Source organism: Columba livia, chromosome 2 (genome assembly GCF_036013475.1).
Source record: "Columba livia isolate bColLiv1 breed racing homer chromosome 2, bColLiv1.pat.W.v2, whole genome shotgun sequence".
Classification (NCBI taxonomy): domain Eukaryota; kingdom Metazoa; phylum Chordata; class Aves; order Columbiformes; family Columbidae; genus Columba; species Columba livia.
In genome coordinates this window covers 33,842,442-33,859,700 of record NC_088603.1, presented here as the reverse complement: position 1 = coordinate 33,859,700, position 17,259 = coordinate 33,842,442, and the positions used below count along the sequence as shown (strand labels likewise).

Here is a 17,259-nt window from a genome sequence, read left to right as displayed (position 1 = left end):
GGCCCAATATTTGGGAAGATTATACATATATATATATATATATATACACACACACACATATACATATACATATATACACACATATATATATATGTGTATATATATATATATATATAATTTTTTTAAAATTAATCTCATCATGTTTGATGTCCCTGAAACTCCCTTTTGACTAACTGGTAAATATCTACCAGCCCTTGAGCCTGATATAAGGATGTTTTAACTGCAGTGCAAGACACCAGCATACAATTCTCGACATTTTGTTTCTGGGTCACAGAAACTAGCACAGAAGGGTGTATCTGGTGGAAATGGAGCTGCAGCTTCAGATGCTTACTTTGGAGGGCTGGGAAGATTCTTAGAAGCAGCTTCTCCAAAGGTAAGTAATAGAGCACAAGGGAGTTGTGTGCTGCTCGAAAGAAGAGATCTCTTGCTAAAACGCAGGGCTTGGGTCACTTAGTGAAATGGGTATTATAAGCATCTTTACAATAGCAACACTTCTACATACAGCAGAGCCAGCCCAATTAAGGAAGAAAGAAGGTAACCAAATGCTGCTGTTATTGAAGATCCAAAGCATAACAACTACTGGAGACTGAAGAAGAAAAAGCTACGAGCTCTGTAGCTAAATCCAACCCTAATATGAGCAGCTGTGCTTTGCATAAGGTGCAGCTGAACCTCTCCACCCCCTATCATGTGTTACATTCTTGGTCCACTCAGATGCATCCATCCAAAGTGCTGCTTCTCCTTACTGGAGGTAAAAGCACAATGCATCCATTGAAATGACATACCAAAAGTGTTAAGAGTGGAATTGCTATGTAAACACATTATTGCTTGCTTTATGCTGCTGGAGAATGAAAACATCAGTTGAAGAACTGGTTTACAACAGAATGACAACTACTCAGTAATGTGTATTTCTTGAGATACATATCTCTTTTGGAAAAGAGGAGGATGTAAATTAATTGACACTTTTGCAAGCAATGGCTGCTTCCTTTTCAAGCATTTACCTTGCTGAGGAAAAAATTGAAATGCAGCCCAAGATGTAAAACATTGTTGTAGCATTATTCAAACAAGAAAGCTTTGATGTGTGTCTCTTTTGTTTAATAATGCTAAAAGCAGAAGTGCACGAGGCATAAATGACAGAACAATAGGGGTCGTGTGTATTTAAATGACATCACAGTCACAGTGCAGAGCAGAAAATAAAATGCCTCTAAACCTAACATTTCCTAAAAAATCACAGAAACATGGAAAGATTAGAGTTTATTAACACGATCCTGATTATTATTATTATTATTATTATTATTATTATTATTATTATTATTATTATTGGAAGTATTTTTAAGAATGATGTTACATTTATATGTGCTAATGCACACAGAGTAAATGTAATTGTGTATGTCAAGCTTGCCAACTTAAACATTCGAAGTTTGGTGATTCCTGTGTAACCTTATTTAGGCCACTTTAACTTCTAAACTAAAATGCAATTTCTAATGATATGATCATATATTGTATTTACCACCGGCCTTCTGCCTCTTTCAGAATGCAGGATGGACAATGCTCACTTAACAAGCCACTATTCAACATTACATGTCATCCCTATTCAGCATGTGGCCTTATGACATGTTTATTGCACTCCTTGCTCTGAATACCAAATTGTTAATATTCTCTTGTTTTTCTTTTCTATTGTACTCACCACTGTGATGTTTTAGTGCTTCATAAATGACAGTGAATTTATCTCACAGTGCTCCTGTGAGGCAAGTTGATTTTTTTTTCCTGTTTTACAAACAAGGAATTGAGCTAGGCAGATATATATGTAGGTCAAAGTCTCTGATTTTAAGTGTCCAATCTGAGATCCCTATAGTCTGATTTTTCACAGAATTTCTTATTTTATAATGCTAAACAAGTCTGCAGTACATAAGTTCATATATTTCCTATCGTGTTAATGTTTCAGTATTGCCATCACTTTATAAAATTGTTATTACTGTGTTATTTCCATAATTTAAAAGAAAAACTAATTAGAAGAAAACAGATACTCCATCCATATTTTAGGGCTACAAAGTTGCTGAAGGGTTTGGAGGGGAAGCTGTATAAGGAGTGGCTAAAGTAACTTAGTATGTTCATCCTGAAGAAGAGGAGACTGAGGGGAGACCTCGTGGTGGCTACAGCTTCCTCACCAGGGGAGGAGGAGGGGCAGGTGCTGATCTCTTCTCACTGGTGACCAGTGACAGAACTCGAGTGAATGGCAGGAAGATGTGCCAAGGGAGGTTTCGGTTGGACATTAGGAAAAGGTTTTTCACCCAGAGGATGGTGGAGCACTGGAACAGGCTCCCCACAGAGGCAGTCATCTCCCAAAGCCGAGAAGAGAGTGGGCAATGCCCTCAAACACATTATGTGAACTGTGGGGTTGTACTGTGCAGGGAAAAGTGTTGAGCTCTATGATCCTTGTGGGTCTCTTCCAACTCAGAACATTCTATGATTCTATTCTATGACTCTGTCCTGTGGCATCATGTAATGGCTGCCTGTCTCAGACAGGTAATATGGTGCATAGATGCTTGTTACCAGGCTGAAAAAGAAATTGATACAAACAGCAGTCATGATTTTGTATGCAGAACAGAGCCAAAAACACAAAAGAGAAATATTTTGTCTTTTGCTGGTAGCAGACTTCAGAATCTCAGATTCCTCTTTGGTCTCTGAAAAAAAAAGAAGTCCCATGATAGCTGACCTATCTGTCAGGTCCTCATCACCAATCCCTTCTACGTGAACCTCCTCCATCTAATTCTTGTTCCAACTCAAATACTGACTAGATAAGTGAGCAGTGAGGAAGTCTGGGAACTAGTTAAGCAGCTAGGCTCAAAGGGCTGTGATCAATGGCACAAAGTCTGGCTGAAGAACCTTCTCCAGTGGTGTATGCCTGGGGACAATACTGGCACCAATACTGTTTAGCATCTTCATTAACCACATGGGCAATGGTACAGGGTGTGCAGATGATACAAAACTGGGAAGAGTTTCTGGTCCACCAGACAGGTGTACTGTCATTCAGAAATGGAGAACTGGTCTGACAGGAACCTCAGAAACCTCAATGGAGCTCAGCAAAAGGAAGTGCAAAGTCCTGCATCTGGGGAGGAACAATCCCAGTCAACAGCACATGCTGGGGGACAACCAGCTGGAAACAACCTCTGCAGAAAAGGAACTGTGGGTCCTGGTGGACACTGAGTTGAACATGAGCCAGCAATGTGCTCCTACAGCAAAGCAGGCTGCATTAAGCAGTGTGTTGCCAGCAGATCAAGTCATGTGATCCTTCCACTCTACTCAGCGCTGGTGAGATACATCTAGAGTGCTTTATCCAGCATAGGAATCACCAATAAAAGAAAGACAGGGACAAACTGGAGTAAGACTAGTGAAGGCTTCAAAGATCATGAAGGGACTAGAGCACCTGTCAAACTAAGAGCTGCTGAGAGAGCTGGGACTGTTCAGCTTGGAGGAGACTCAGGAGGATCTTACCAATGCTGATAAATACCTGATGGGAGGGAGTAAAGAAGACAGAGCCAGGTGTTCCTCAGTGGTGCTCAGTGACAGAACAGGAGCCAGTGGCCACAATCTGAAATAGAGAAAATTACATTTAAACATAAGATGAAAAATTTTTACTGTGAGGGTTATTGAACACCAGAACAGGTTGCACAGAGAGGTTGAAAACCCAGCTTTGCATGGTCCTTGGCAATTTGCTTTGGCTGACCCTGGTCTGAGCAGGGGGTTGGACTAAATGATCTCCAGAGATGCCTTCCAGCCCCACCCACTCTGTGAATCTGGGGTTCTGTGAGATTTTAGATAAGTTAGCAACAATAAATTGTAAAAGAGAAGGAACCAAAATGTACAGACCTTGTATTGAGTGGAGTTGTTTTTATTTAGATTGATACTTCAGTCAAATAAAGATAATATCATAAATTTAAATTCATGAAAAAATGTATAGCTGTTTTTAATCAAACTTGATTAATATTCCATATCTCTTTCACTTAGATTTAGTACGAAGATTGTGAAATGAAGCTAAATATTTCATGTATTAAAAGGTACCTTCAATCAAGGAGAGATGACTAGTTTAAGGTCATGGAGTTAAATGATAAGCAGTTGCAATGCAAATTAAAGAAAATTTATGGAAATAGTTTTAATCTAGGAAGGCAGATTATTAGAATTTGGAAAATATAATAATTAATACTTGACTATCTGTCTAGGCTCAGTGTTTCCTTGTATCATTTTAAATTGCCTCTTTTTGTAACATAATAGAATAAAAATATGAATTAATTTTAATACAATATAACTTATGATAAACATATGTTGGAGCATAATGTATAACATTTAAAGATTCTGTTGTTCAAGGTAGACACCTAAGCAACCCTGTGAAACAGGACCCGTGATGCTACTCAGCCGTTTTTCAGAAGCAGGGGTTACTGTGTGATGCAAAAGGACTTGCGTACCTCTTCACCTTCCATGTGATGAGAGACCTCAAGCAGGACCCTCATGGGAATTGCATCACCTCTTGCCTACTGAGGGACAGGGGAGCATCTCACAGTGTTGGATCACAGGACAGAGAGCACCTTCCTGCTCACTGTTACCTGGTGGGATCGGAGCTCTATGAGATGAGGTTGGGGCTCTACATGATGAGACTGGGGCTCTGTGCAACAGCATTTGGGGTTGATGTGGTGGGACTGGGATGCCACATGACAGGGCTGCGGGTCTGTGCGATGGGATTGAGGCTCAGTGTGCCACAAGCCCAACAGAGAAAAGCCCACACTACAGACTGCAACAGTCCCTCTCACACCTGTAGAGCTGCTAAAGCACACAAAGCTGACTGGTGGGCTGATTAGCTCCATACAGGGCTGTGGGGCTAATGGGGCATTGCAAACGAATAATAGAGGAGATTAATATGCCCCTAGCATCTTCATGGCTCTGGCTAATGCTCAACCAAACATCCTTTACTATTAAGTGTCTTCCCATAAAATGGATTTTTAAAATATTTCGACCAGCAGACTAGTAGCCCCCTAAGTCTTAGCTCTTGCAGTGCTGTGTGTCACAGCTCTTAAGATCTTGTATGGATTCCTCTATTGATGCTCAATGTGAGCACAGTTTTAGACACCAAAGTTTGAAAATGCTGTCCTAAGCCCTGAATATGGATGTGACATTTTATCACGAAGAGAATGCAAATGAGACCAAGCTGGAGTCTGCATGTGCCAGGGAAGACTGTAAAATTCTCTTTGCCCACAAGATGGTACATCCCACACTGCACCACTTCTTCCATCAGTATAAAACTTCAGATTAAACAGTCATAATGAATGTGGTGTAAAACTGGCAACACTTTAGATACTTTATCTCTTACACCGAACAAGATAAAAGAAAAAAAATCATTGCTGGAAATCTAGAGAGAAGGAAAAGACAGGAAGACATGAAAAATGCTGGGCTGTACAAAATCAGCCTCCTATGGCTTTGAATCAAATAAAGATGGAAAGAAGAAAACAGAACAGCATCATCGTACTTTCTTCAGGTCAGGATCCTGTTATGCCTAAGAGTGTCCACACACAAACACACAAATCAGAGAATACTTGTCCTATTACCTTTTCAAGTATTTATTTAGCCTGACAAAATATCTTTAGAAATAGGTTTTTTAAAGTATAAATCAATTATTTGTGAGAAATCAAACCCAGAAATGACTAACTCCCTGGTAGTCAATTGGCAAATATAAATAAGCCTGAATTTAACAACATCCATTATGTCACACTTCACAAAATTCTTACCATGTTTACTAGACCTTAACAACAGAAAAGGTCATCGATCTTTGACTTGTAATAATCTTCAGTTTTATTTGATAAACTCTACAAACATCTCTTAAAGCTTACACACAAAGCTTTCATGTGTCTGAAAATAACATAACATAACATAACATAACATAACATAACATAACATAACATAACATAACATAACATGGGATACAGCACCGGAGAAACACAATTGGAAAGCAGGTGGACTTAAAGAAGTGTTCCTCAGTATCTGGTAATAAACAGTTAGAAGATGTGAAGGGAAGGAGAAAAAAAATCTTATATTCATAGGCTTTCTTTTTCTATTTGGGCATGTCTGCAGTAAATAGCTTTCATTTTAAGGGAAGTCACAGGGCTGTCTGCATATCTCTATATCTTCAGCTTTCATACAGTGTCTTTTTCACTGATATCATAAACTAGGTATCCATCTATGGAAGAACACAGATTTTTAATAAGACAGAGCTATATCTCATTCACTTATATTCAATGAAAGAGGCTGGTTCTGAGGATTTGTGGCCTTCCAATACACATGAGAAAAACCAGAAATCACAGACTGCAATTAAAGACTGCATTATAGTGCATGTGCAAAAGGAGACAACATGAAAATTTGAGGAGTAAATTTAATTCTCCCATTCCCTATAATTAAAGTGTTTGGCTTTATAATTTCAATATTTTAACATCATTTTTGTTATGTTGTATATATCTGTAGGACCCCACTTTTTAGTTTACACCTCCTGAGGGACTGAATGCTTCAGAGTTAATGAACTTTCTCATCAGTTGGCCATTAGTTTGAACTGAAGCCAACTCATCAGGATGAAAAGCATCTTGCATCTAATGGATGTTTGGGGTTCTGTATAGAATGAGTTTGGCAGATATGTTTCTCTAGCTGCCACAACACAAACATGCCATAATGCTCTGCACTAATTGGCAGATTCAGTGAAGAGGCCAAATGGTGGCTGATCTATTGAGTCTGATCTTCCCTTTTTACCCCTGGAGGAAATCTTCCACCCCAGGTATGCTGTCAGGGTTTGTTAGTGTTTGTTAAGCTTACCAGACTGCCTTCTTTCAAAATCCAGAGGACATCAGTCATGAAGGCTGTCTGGTGATGCCTCTCATTATTACTAAACGCACACAACTATTTGAAGAGGCGTTTTACCATGAATACATCTTTTGCACAAATGCAAACATCTCATTAGCCAAACTGAATAAAGTGTCACCCAGCTCCATACAAAACTCAGCAGATACATATAAGTTTACAAAACTACTACTTGCTTCAGGTTTATCAATTCATGCATGTCAGAATTTGTATTCCAGTCTTGTATTGATAAATGTTTGTGTTTATCCAGAATTCCCTTATATTGTAATCTTTCAGCCTTTTATTTGTACATTAGAGTTGGGGGTGTGTGTATCTGTCTATCTATCTATATCTAATCTATATCTATATCTATATCTATATCTATATCTGTATCTATATCTGTATCATGTACCAATATCCAATATTTTTCCTTGGATGAGAAAAACAAGAGTCATTTCCTGATTGCCCATATTCATTGGAAACTATTGGAATGTCAGTGAATGGACAGGTTAAAAAGCACGTTCTCCAAAAGCATCTTTTTGATTCTGATCCTTTTCATCTTTTTTCCTCATTAAAAATATAAAGTAACTTAAACTTATATACCTAACTTTCACAGATTTGTATCCTGAGTTTATGTTCAGGATGGATACAGAGTAATGTCGTCATTATGTCTGGACCAGATGTCACAAAATGGGGATGGAAAGAAAGAAAGAGAAATTGAAATATGCATGCTTGTCGCTTGTATCCTTGCTCAAAATCTGCTATTGCTGCAGTACTTCTGCTCTTACGGACACCAGCTCCTGCACTGAAACAGGACAGTCCTCTAAATCCCTTCATTTACACTGCCTGCAAATGACCAAACAGAAAAGTGCCCAGACTAACATGGAAGAGGGATATCTGAGACACTGTTTGAGACATGCCTACCAGCCTTTTCTGCATTTACCAGGGAGGGGGAGGATTTGAGGGTAGACTTCACCACTAGAAATAAGCCATGTACCCAGTGCAGCAGGTTTTGATGCATGTTTTCTGATGTACCATGCTTTTGGGCTTTTCCCCAAAGCTAAGAAAATGTGTGAACCTTTACCTGGTGTGCTCTGCTGGAAGGTATCTATTCTTCCCAGGCACCTTTGTTATTTTTCATTAGTCCAGCAACAAATAAGGATTCTGTACAGAGCAGACTTCTTTTGCTTCAGCTGTTTGCAAGATACATATCTGCAGGTGAACTGTGCCAGTGCTGGGGATGGAGTATAGCATTTGTGCTGCAGTCCACAGCCTCCTCCCTCTCAAAAATGCAGCAGCTGGGCAGCATCCCCCTCTGCTTCCTTCACTCCTGCTCTCTCCATGTTTTGATATGCTTTCGGCACTCCATCCCGTTTGCTCTCTTTTATTCCCTTTCTTCTGACAATGAAAGAACATATTGGATTTGTATCCATGACTTTATGTTCATGACACAGCAGCACTAAACTGTGAAATTTTTGTCTGCTTCCATCCAATATAAATTCCAGCGATTCTCATGACATCATATGAGGCAGGAATATTGTTTCTTGGATCATTCCTTTTATTAAAGTTACAGATCCTTTTTTCTGCATTGAAAGTATTTATTTCAACTCAGGACACCTATCCATTACTGCTCAAAAAGCTTCGTAAGCATTTAACATGTGTCTAACTCTTTCAATAGGGAAAATTTTGGTTGCATACTTTGGAGAATGAGATGGGGATCACTGAGGCAATAATAATCTTGTTTTATCAAAGCAGCTTAAGAAATTTGACTTAACACCATATATAATTCAAATGCTTTCGAAATACATATGTGAATTTAAAAATTACACATTCATACTTGCTAAACTCATAGTTCCAGTTTTGGAGCAACTAGTTAGTACTAATCCATGAAAAATTACTTCAAAGTAACTGTTAATTCTAGCTTTGTTCTTTCACCTCTAGCTCGGACTGTATCTTAGATCAAATATGTAATGAATGGAACAGAAGAGTGGATCATAAAATGGGCATGTTTAGACTATCAGCTGAGTCTGCAACTGAAAAAAGGTAAATTTATTATACCTTAGCATCTTGTCTTTTCCAACGTCAGTAACTGAAATCAACAGCCTAAAATACATTTCCGTCAATGCCGCAATCTTGCTTGTAAAAGTAACAAACATTACTTCTCTCACTGGGCTTTGGCACTGATTACAATGTTTCTTTCTTTTCCTCCAGAACCACCTGAAAAGTGCCCAGTTTTGAGGCAGGACTATGCTGACAGACCTGATCCAGGACCTGTTCCATCTCATATACTTTCACAGTTGTTGAGGTCTCAACTCTGCCAACCTCTTTGTCAGACTGCTTTTCGTCTAAAATTCAATAAAAATGAAGGATCAAGCAACAAGTCAAACAAGAAGTCTGTAAAGTCAAAGCTTTCACAGTAGAAGCAGAGGGATAGGGACTATCAGACTTGTCTTTGGTATTTTACACCTTGTGGTTTTAACATTTTTTTCAATAGCAAGCTTCCAGAGTTACTACCATGAAGATCTCTATTTCAGTTAAACATTGATAAGGGTACAGCTTAGATCTGCAGTGGAGTCACATGCCAGCGAGTTGCATCATGCAACAGCTTTAGATCTGCTAAAACCACTCCTGCTCTGACCCAATTGAACTCTCTTTTTGTAGAGCTTGCTGCACAAAACGTAGTTTCTTTGAAATATTTTTTTAAAAACTGCAGAGGTGGTACTTTTTTTTTCTGTTTTCAGCCCCCCTCACAAGTTACCTTTCTTTCAGTGTAATCCACTGCAGTTTATTGAGCCTTACCCCTTTTTCTGCTTTCAGCGTAAGGTCTGGAAGGGGAAAGAGAGGACTGAAAAAAAAGAGAAAGAACAACCAAAAGTACAGGAACCTTGAAGAAACGAAGTTTCGAAATGTCTCAAAAGAGGTTGGATCAGTTTTGATAGTAAATATAATGTTCTAAATTCACATAAGAATCCAAACTTATGAGACACTGTGTCATTTGCTTCCTGACTGAGGGCCAGAAAGTGCTCATCTTCTCAGAATTTTTTAAAAAGCTATTAAAAGCTTAAAAGCAGATAAGACTGTTGCACTTTATATTTGCATTTACATAGACATTTTACTTGTATTATATAGACATTCTAAATGCCCTTAATTATCTAAAATGAAGAGGTTTAGAAACTGCATGTGATAGGTAGGTACATCTCAAACTCTTTGTAATGTTTTTGGTTTTATATAAAGTTATCCATCTACAAAGGCAGATATGAAATGATTATATAGTGATCTATAGTAAAATGTCAACAATTCTTCCATGGGTCTAATTAACTCTTCTTTTGTCTTTTTAGTATTCCCTATGCAAATGAGTGTAATACCACAGGAATGCAACAATTGTTATTAGCAAGTAATTAAAGGGTGCCTTGGTGACTAATGTTCTATCTTCAGGATACTGCAGAATATCCTAAATTCTGCATCCACAAAATGGTGTACAGTTTCTTGTGAAATTACAAAGTGAGCTAATAATTCATATTTTATAATATTTACTGAGTAAAAAGGGGTCATGCTACACTTTTTCCATTCACAAGCTTCAGCCCCAGACTTTTCAACCCTTTATTTATGAAAAATGAAATATTATGCTAACCATGACCTTTTAACAACAGCCTATTCACAGTGGCCAAAGGTTTTTATTGCTGACCTATTACTCTATTATAAAACAATAATTTACATGGGTCTCCTTTTTTTTTTTAAGCAAAACAAAATCACAAAGATTAAAAGAGTAAGGATTAAAATTCCCTGAAACATTCACCAAACACAGAATTTATTCTTGTTTCCTCTGCCAGAACACGTCAAGCAAATACTACAATTTATAGCTTCCCCCCATCTAAATCATGAATCTAAACAGAAAAAAAAAATCAGTTCTGTACATACCTCTCTTCTAGTAATTTTAAGTTTTCCCATGTCCATTAGGCCCTTACAACCTAATCTTGCTCTGCCAATTGCTCCCATGGTGAGATCATTAAGTAAATTATTTAAAGATCAAACAGCCTGCAGTGACAATGGAGTTCCATGTAAGGTAAATGCTTCAAAGCCCCCCTCCCCCCTTCTCAAATTATAGCTCTACAGGCTATTCATCACCTCTGGATGGGGCATGCCCCACCATTACTTGGCTTTTTGCTGCAGGCTAAGGTAGCACCACTAATTGGCCTTTGTAACAAAACTGACCTGTGGACAGGATAAAACTTGTTTGGAGCTTTAGAGACAACAATTATTCAAGGTTAAAAACACATCAATGCCACAGCTACGTCACTATAATAAGGGTGAATGAATTTCTTCCTCTTGGGTCTTAATGTGAAAGAATGCGTTCATGTTGTGTCCATGCCAAACAAAAGCTCCTTCAGGTAGTTGAACTAGTCTACTTTTCTTTCTTTCCCCCACCCCTTCTTTTTTAGCTCAAGGACAAGTAGGTCTATCATTTTCTTTATTTCTTCAGAGCCCCTCACAGTGAGGGCCCTTTGATCTCCAAGAATAATGGTAGATGGAACAATTTAACCGCTTCATACAGGTGCAGGAGTTTATTTGACAGGTTGCGGCTTTTATTTCTAGCACATTAGCTGCATGCATACAAATGGGCTCTTGACAGATTCAAGCAGGTAGATCAGATTTTTTATTTTTTTTTTAAAGAAGCCTCAACAAAAACCTGGCCAGACCTGCAATGATGATACGATTTAAAATGCTGCATAAATTAAAGACAGGTAAGGCCACTGTGTTCCCTGCTGTGAATGAAGCCTGGCCACACCTGCAATGATGGTATGATTTAAAATGCTGCATAAATTAAAGGCAGGTAAGGCCCCTGTGTTTCCTGCTGTGAATGAATTTTACAATTTGGGAAGACAGCATGTAGGAAGAAAAGCAGCTCAATCAGATAAACAAAACAGGATCCAGTCACTCGCCTCTTAAATTTAAAGAGCCTTTACTTGATATGAATTAAGAACAGATTACTCTGCTAGGCAAGAACATATGTTAGATTGTGTATAACAGAGAACTGAATGTAGGATAGAAGCAAAGTGAAGGTAAACGTTTTCAATTCACATTTATTCAGACTCGCGCTTTTCCCAAAGGAAGATTATCTGTAGTCACTTATGATTATTAGTAGTGAAAATCTGCCAGTAGAAGCTTTGTAAATTGAAGGATTTTCCCCTTTTTTTTTTTGGTTTACACTTAGTTTAAGTGTCATTGAAATAGCTTGTGTAAGGAGATGCTATTCAATAGCCTACCAGCTAATAACAAGTCCGCTAAATATTGCTTCTACAGACTGTTACCACTTAACGGAAGCCACACATGCATTTTATGTTTATTTGCCTCCCCTCTCCTCTTTTGAGCTTGACATTGTTTTTTTCAGTGCATTGCAGTTCTTCAAAGAATACCCTGACCTTCAAATCATGTATTCAATAAAAATAAGACCTGGGGATGCACAGATCTCCTGCCAGCATAAATAATTTGTTTGGAAGTGTCATATCAAAACTGGTAGTATAGACACAGTTATGCTTGCATCACGATATTTTGTACTGGTTTAGCTTGTTTGATTTATGGGAATATTTATTCAAGACTAAATGTCTTTATGACAATATAAGTGCTTTGGTACTGCAGGACTATATAAACTTAAGTGTGCCACTGTATTTGAAATTATAAACCTGGAGGTCACATTTACATTACTCTCCATCTCCACTGACACAGCTCTGACAGAGTGGGATGTGAAGAGGTAAGACAGTTAGGTAGCACCAAGACAAACCCTACGTAGCAGAGTACCAGTGATGATTAATCCTTTTCCATCTGAACTACTGCATCCTTAGCAAGTGTGTTGTTGCAGTGTGCTGGCAATGTACTGCCTCACAGCTAACATGTTCCTGGGAGGCACGTTGCATGTTCATCACATGTGTGGTAACTATAGTAGTTGTTAAACAGATTTGGTGAAAATTACACTCCAGTTTTCCAGGCAAAATAATGTTCTCATAGAGGTAAGAGAAGCACAAGACTGCACTGAGGAATAATTGCTGAGGACAACTACTAGTCAGTTTAACTGTTTCAAATTTGTGCATAGTGAGTCACATTCAAATTTCATTTAAACATGGGGTATTTTTTCAGGTGAGCTGGTGTTTCGTTCCACATAAATAACTCATTCCAGAAATGAGCTTGAGCCATGCTAAAAGCTTAAATCTTTTAGTGGAAAAGTTGTGAAGAGAAGGTGCCATTCCTAGAGTGAACTGTTCACTGATAGAGTACAGAGTACTGAAATTCTGAACTGGGTGTAAATCACAGTATTTTGACTGGCACAGTAGAAGGCCTTTGCATGATAAAGAAGGCCCTGGGAAGATTTCTGCTATTGGCACATCCCTATAATATTTGTGGGATCAGCTGATGGGAAAAGCAGTTTAACCATGTTGTTTCATGCTCCTTCTGCCTATCGTGGTTCCTGTGCTTACCCCATTGCTGTCATGCTGCTGGGTAAGAAACTGTCTAGTGTATGTCAGTGTAACTGCCTGAAAATTCTGCCTCCAGACAGTTTTCTAAGATGCTCTGCCACTGATAAACTGGATTGCAAGCAGTTGCTGTAGAGCAGGCTAACACAGCTCCTGCTGTGGCCATTTCACCATGAAACTACCACCAGCAGAAGCGATGTGTCCTACCCTGAAGCGCAGCAGATGGCTGGAGAACTCACAGTGTCCATGTCCCTGAGAGATTTGCTGCCAAAAGCCCAAACACAAAGGCAGGCAGCTCCCTCAGGCCACTCCATAGGCTCTGCCATGGTCAGCTGTCACCTAGAGGGACCCACTGAGAGATCAATATCTGAAACCAAATTCGATTCAGTATTAAATTCTTTCTTCTCCACTCTGCAACAGCTGTTCTGGGATGCTGACAAACAGGCGCTCCTTGTTCTAGAACAGACAGCCTCCTTCTTGGTTTTGTTTGTTTGTTTGTTTGTTGTTTTTTTTTTTTTTCCTGTTAATTAAAAAGCAAATTGTCATTTAGAAAAAGCCAAACATCAGGATGTGGGAAAGACTGGCTCAGAGACACAGCAATGAGTCCTGTTGGCAGTCTTCTGCTCTAGCTCCCACAGCTGGAGCCCAAGAAATAAATGTGAGGTGTCCCAGCTGCCAGAATAGTTTCAATAAAAAAGGAGACGTGAAATACATTAATGATCTGATATTTCAGAATATCTAATGAAAAAAAAAAAAATTGAAGACTTATCCTGCTCTGCCTGTTTTGCCTTTTCTATTTTAACGTTGGAAATAAAATATGCTGCTGCAGATTGTATTTCTGTTAAAGCTATTACAGGTTTATGACAGTGCTAAAATGGTGCAACAAACATGGAAATTAGTATTACAGTCTTCTAGGATTCTTTATTGCTTTTATTTAACTAAATATATAATAGCTTTGTGACACTTAAATGTAAGTAAGTAGGTTTGTTTTTCAAAAATTTGAATTTGTGTCTGGCAACCAATCAATCAGACTTCAATTCCAAGCATTTTTTTAATATAAATCTTAAAGGACTCTGGAGCACCAGTTTCCCAATATTCAATATTGAAACAAGAAAGAAGAAGTTGGTATATGTTCATATACTGAACCAGTGACAATGTGTGTTCATAATAAACACTTTCTGAAGTTTTTATTTTCACTGAAGAAGCGTATAATTTTAATTCAGTGCTAGTGGTAGTCAGAGATGACACAAGATAGATTTTTAATTATTCTCATTTTTTTTGCAACGGACTTTCAAAAAAGATTGGTGCTTCAGTGGACAGTGTTTGCCCCTCCAGTAGATAAGTAATCAGCACTGTGGCTTCATGTTTTGTGTCGCTGGCCAACTGAAATGGGATTCTCTTTCACACCATGGCACTGATGACGGAAACATCCATTAATTGTTTCCATGCTCCTAATGACTGTGAAATGACTGTGAAAAATATCTCCAATGACTTTCTCCAGAATCACCCTGACTGTGATTTCAGCTGGATTGATATTCATTTCTGCAGTGGTTTCCATGTACATGTAGGAGCTACTGTATTTCCAAGCAGAAATCCACTAGGAAATATGGAGAGTAAATAATTGTAATCATTATTTCTACCAGAGACAGCTTAATATCACAGAGCATATAGATGCCTTACACAGCCATCACCACACAGTTCAGCTGCAGACTCTTGGTAGGGTTGTGCTGCAACTACCTGTGGTTCCCAGAAAACACGACAGCTCTACAGTGCTGTCAACTGTACCACTTTTCTCTGCAATCTTTGCACCTCATCTCAGTATGGTTCCTAGCTGGACAAAGCACTTTGCTACACTTACAGAGAACTCTGCTTTCACAACAAGAAATAAGTGGCTCAGCAGGTTTTTTTCATTCTAGATTCTCCATCTCTGCCAGCTCATTCCCTCTAGAAAACTCAGAAAATAACTCAACAATCCAATTTTGGGTTTCACTATTGAAGGTTGAAAAGCTGTCGCCTTTCTATATTTTTCAGAAATCTGGGTTTATTCTGTTATTTAAGTGAGATATTTAAATGAGAACTAAAATTTATACTAGTCTTATTGATTAAATTACATAATCCTTTTTTTTCCATATCCAGTTGATGATCTTAACCCATCATAAACTAAGCTATGTTTGAAGTTAGATAGAAAGTAAGAGAGACAGAAAATTGTCAGCTCACAAATGACCAGTGGAGAACTGTCATGACTTGCCTGTCATAGCGCCCTGCTCCAAACTCAAACAAATGTCAGGGATGAAGGCCCAAAATTGGATTTGTCAAAAATGGTTCCCCTCAAGTAACCACCTAAAACAATGAAGATTTTGGCTTGCTGAGATCAGCATAGACGTAGTAAAATAATTATTAAGGTTACTATAAATTAATTTTCAATACGCACCTCCCATCAATTATATACTCTATTCAGTTCCTACATCTAACAATGACAGGTTAGCATATCTAGTGTGTCTTTTAAGTTATTATTTTGTCATCAAAATTAATATAATAATTATATATTGTTCTAGGCTATCTACATATAGAATATTAAGCAGCACCGAAACTAGAGATTTTTCTCATCTATACTGAATAACCAAGATTTCTTGGTTTTACAGCTCTTGAGGTGTCCATTTGCAACATTAAAGACAATGTGTTTTTTGGCCAAAACCTTCTTCATAACATTGCAGATCAGGATCACAAAATCTTTCTATAAAGAATTGGAAAAAAATGAATGCCTTGCTCACAATTAAGGTATAATCCATTGATCTTATAGTCCATCTCACACACACCCAGCTCTAGTACAGAATGGCAGCACAGAATGCTACACTACCGTCACAAACACAATTGCAGTTTGAATATTGCTGACTGATGCAATGCTCCTTTTGTTCACTTAGAGCTATGATTAAAAAATCTTCCCCTATTCATGAACAGACCTATGGCCATCAATTATGCTTGTTTATAAAGCCCAGATATTTTGCAAATCTTTTTGTGAAAAATCATGTATCTCATCAGAGTGGCACAGTGTATGACAGATACTTCTAATGCTCCAGCTAAAGGTACCAAATATGTTGGATCCTGCATTTCCTATTTAATGTTGTAATACTTTCTTGTTGAGCAAAACTTTTTTCCAAGTTTGAATTCAAAGCCAGTGAAATCAATGAGAATATTTCCAGTGACTTCAAGGGCTTCAAATCTGACTTCTAACTGAGCTTGGAATTTTCCAGATGTTTGGACCTGAATACATATTCAGCCAATTCAGGTAACTTTGCAGTCTTAATTTCTCAAAAATCTTACCTGTCCTGTTTCTGGTTTTCTATGCCAAATAGCTCAAGTGACTTTTTTTCTTATTTGTTTCTTTTCTGTTTCACAAGCCTCCTCCAAGGGGCTTTAATTTTAGGTCAGCTGCATTGTCAACCCACTCCCGAAATTTGTCATCTAGACTGGTTAGTCTTGTAGACATGATACTGGTTTCTTCACACTTTCAAGCAGATTTTGATCTTGAGTATCAGATCAGTTTAGACTATTATATGAGGCAAAATATAATTGTTTTTACATCTCCATTGGCAAAATATTAGCTGCTTTTTTAAAATTAGATTATTTTAAAAGCAGCTATATTCTTATTTTACTGGTTTGATGCAGTTTGGTTGGGCTAGCACTGACTGCTTGCTGTGGTGAGTACAGCTGCAGGACTAAGTCAGTCGTTTATGGCTAGTTGATTTCTTTAATAAAAACAATGCTATACTATTTACCAGTGCTACAGGATTATGTAAGTAGCATATTACAATTAATAGAAGGTGTATTTTCCTGAAAACATGGATTTTTTTCTTCTTAACCTATGAATACTGTGGAGTATTATCACTTTCACTCCTGTAGACTGAACCATAGCACCGCATAA

The 17,259-nt window shown here is 38.1% G+C and overlaps 1 long non-coding RNA gene across 3 annotated transcripts in view; it reads left to right on the top strand.

The window, feature by feature from the left end:
- LOC110365061 (uncharacterized) overlaps positions 1-14,246 on the top strand; it is a 96,583-nt gene extending 82,337 nt beyond the window's left edge. For all 3 annotated transcript variants that reach the window (XR_010470076.1, XR_010470074.1, XR_010470075.1), the window contains 3 exons: positions 275-373; positions 8,812-8,913; positions 9,082-14,246. This is a non-coding gene — a long non-coding RNA (uncharacterized LOC110365061). The remainder of the gene's footprint in view (positions 1-274; positions 374-8,811; positions 8,914-9,081) is intronic.
- The last annotated feature ends 3,013 nt before the right edge of the window (positions 14,247-17,259 follow it).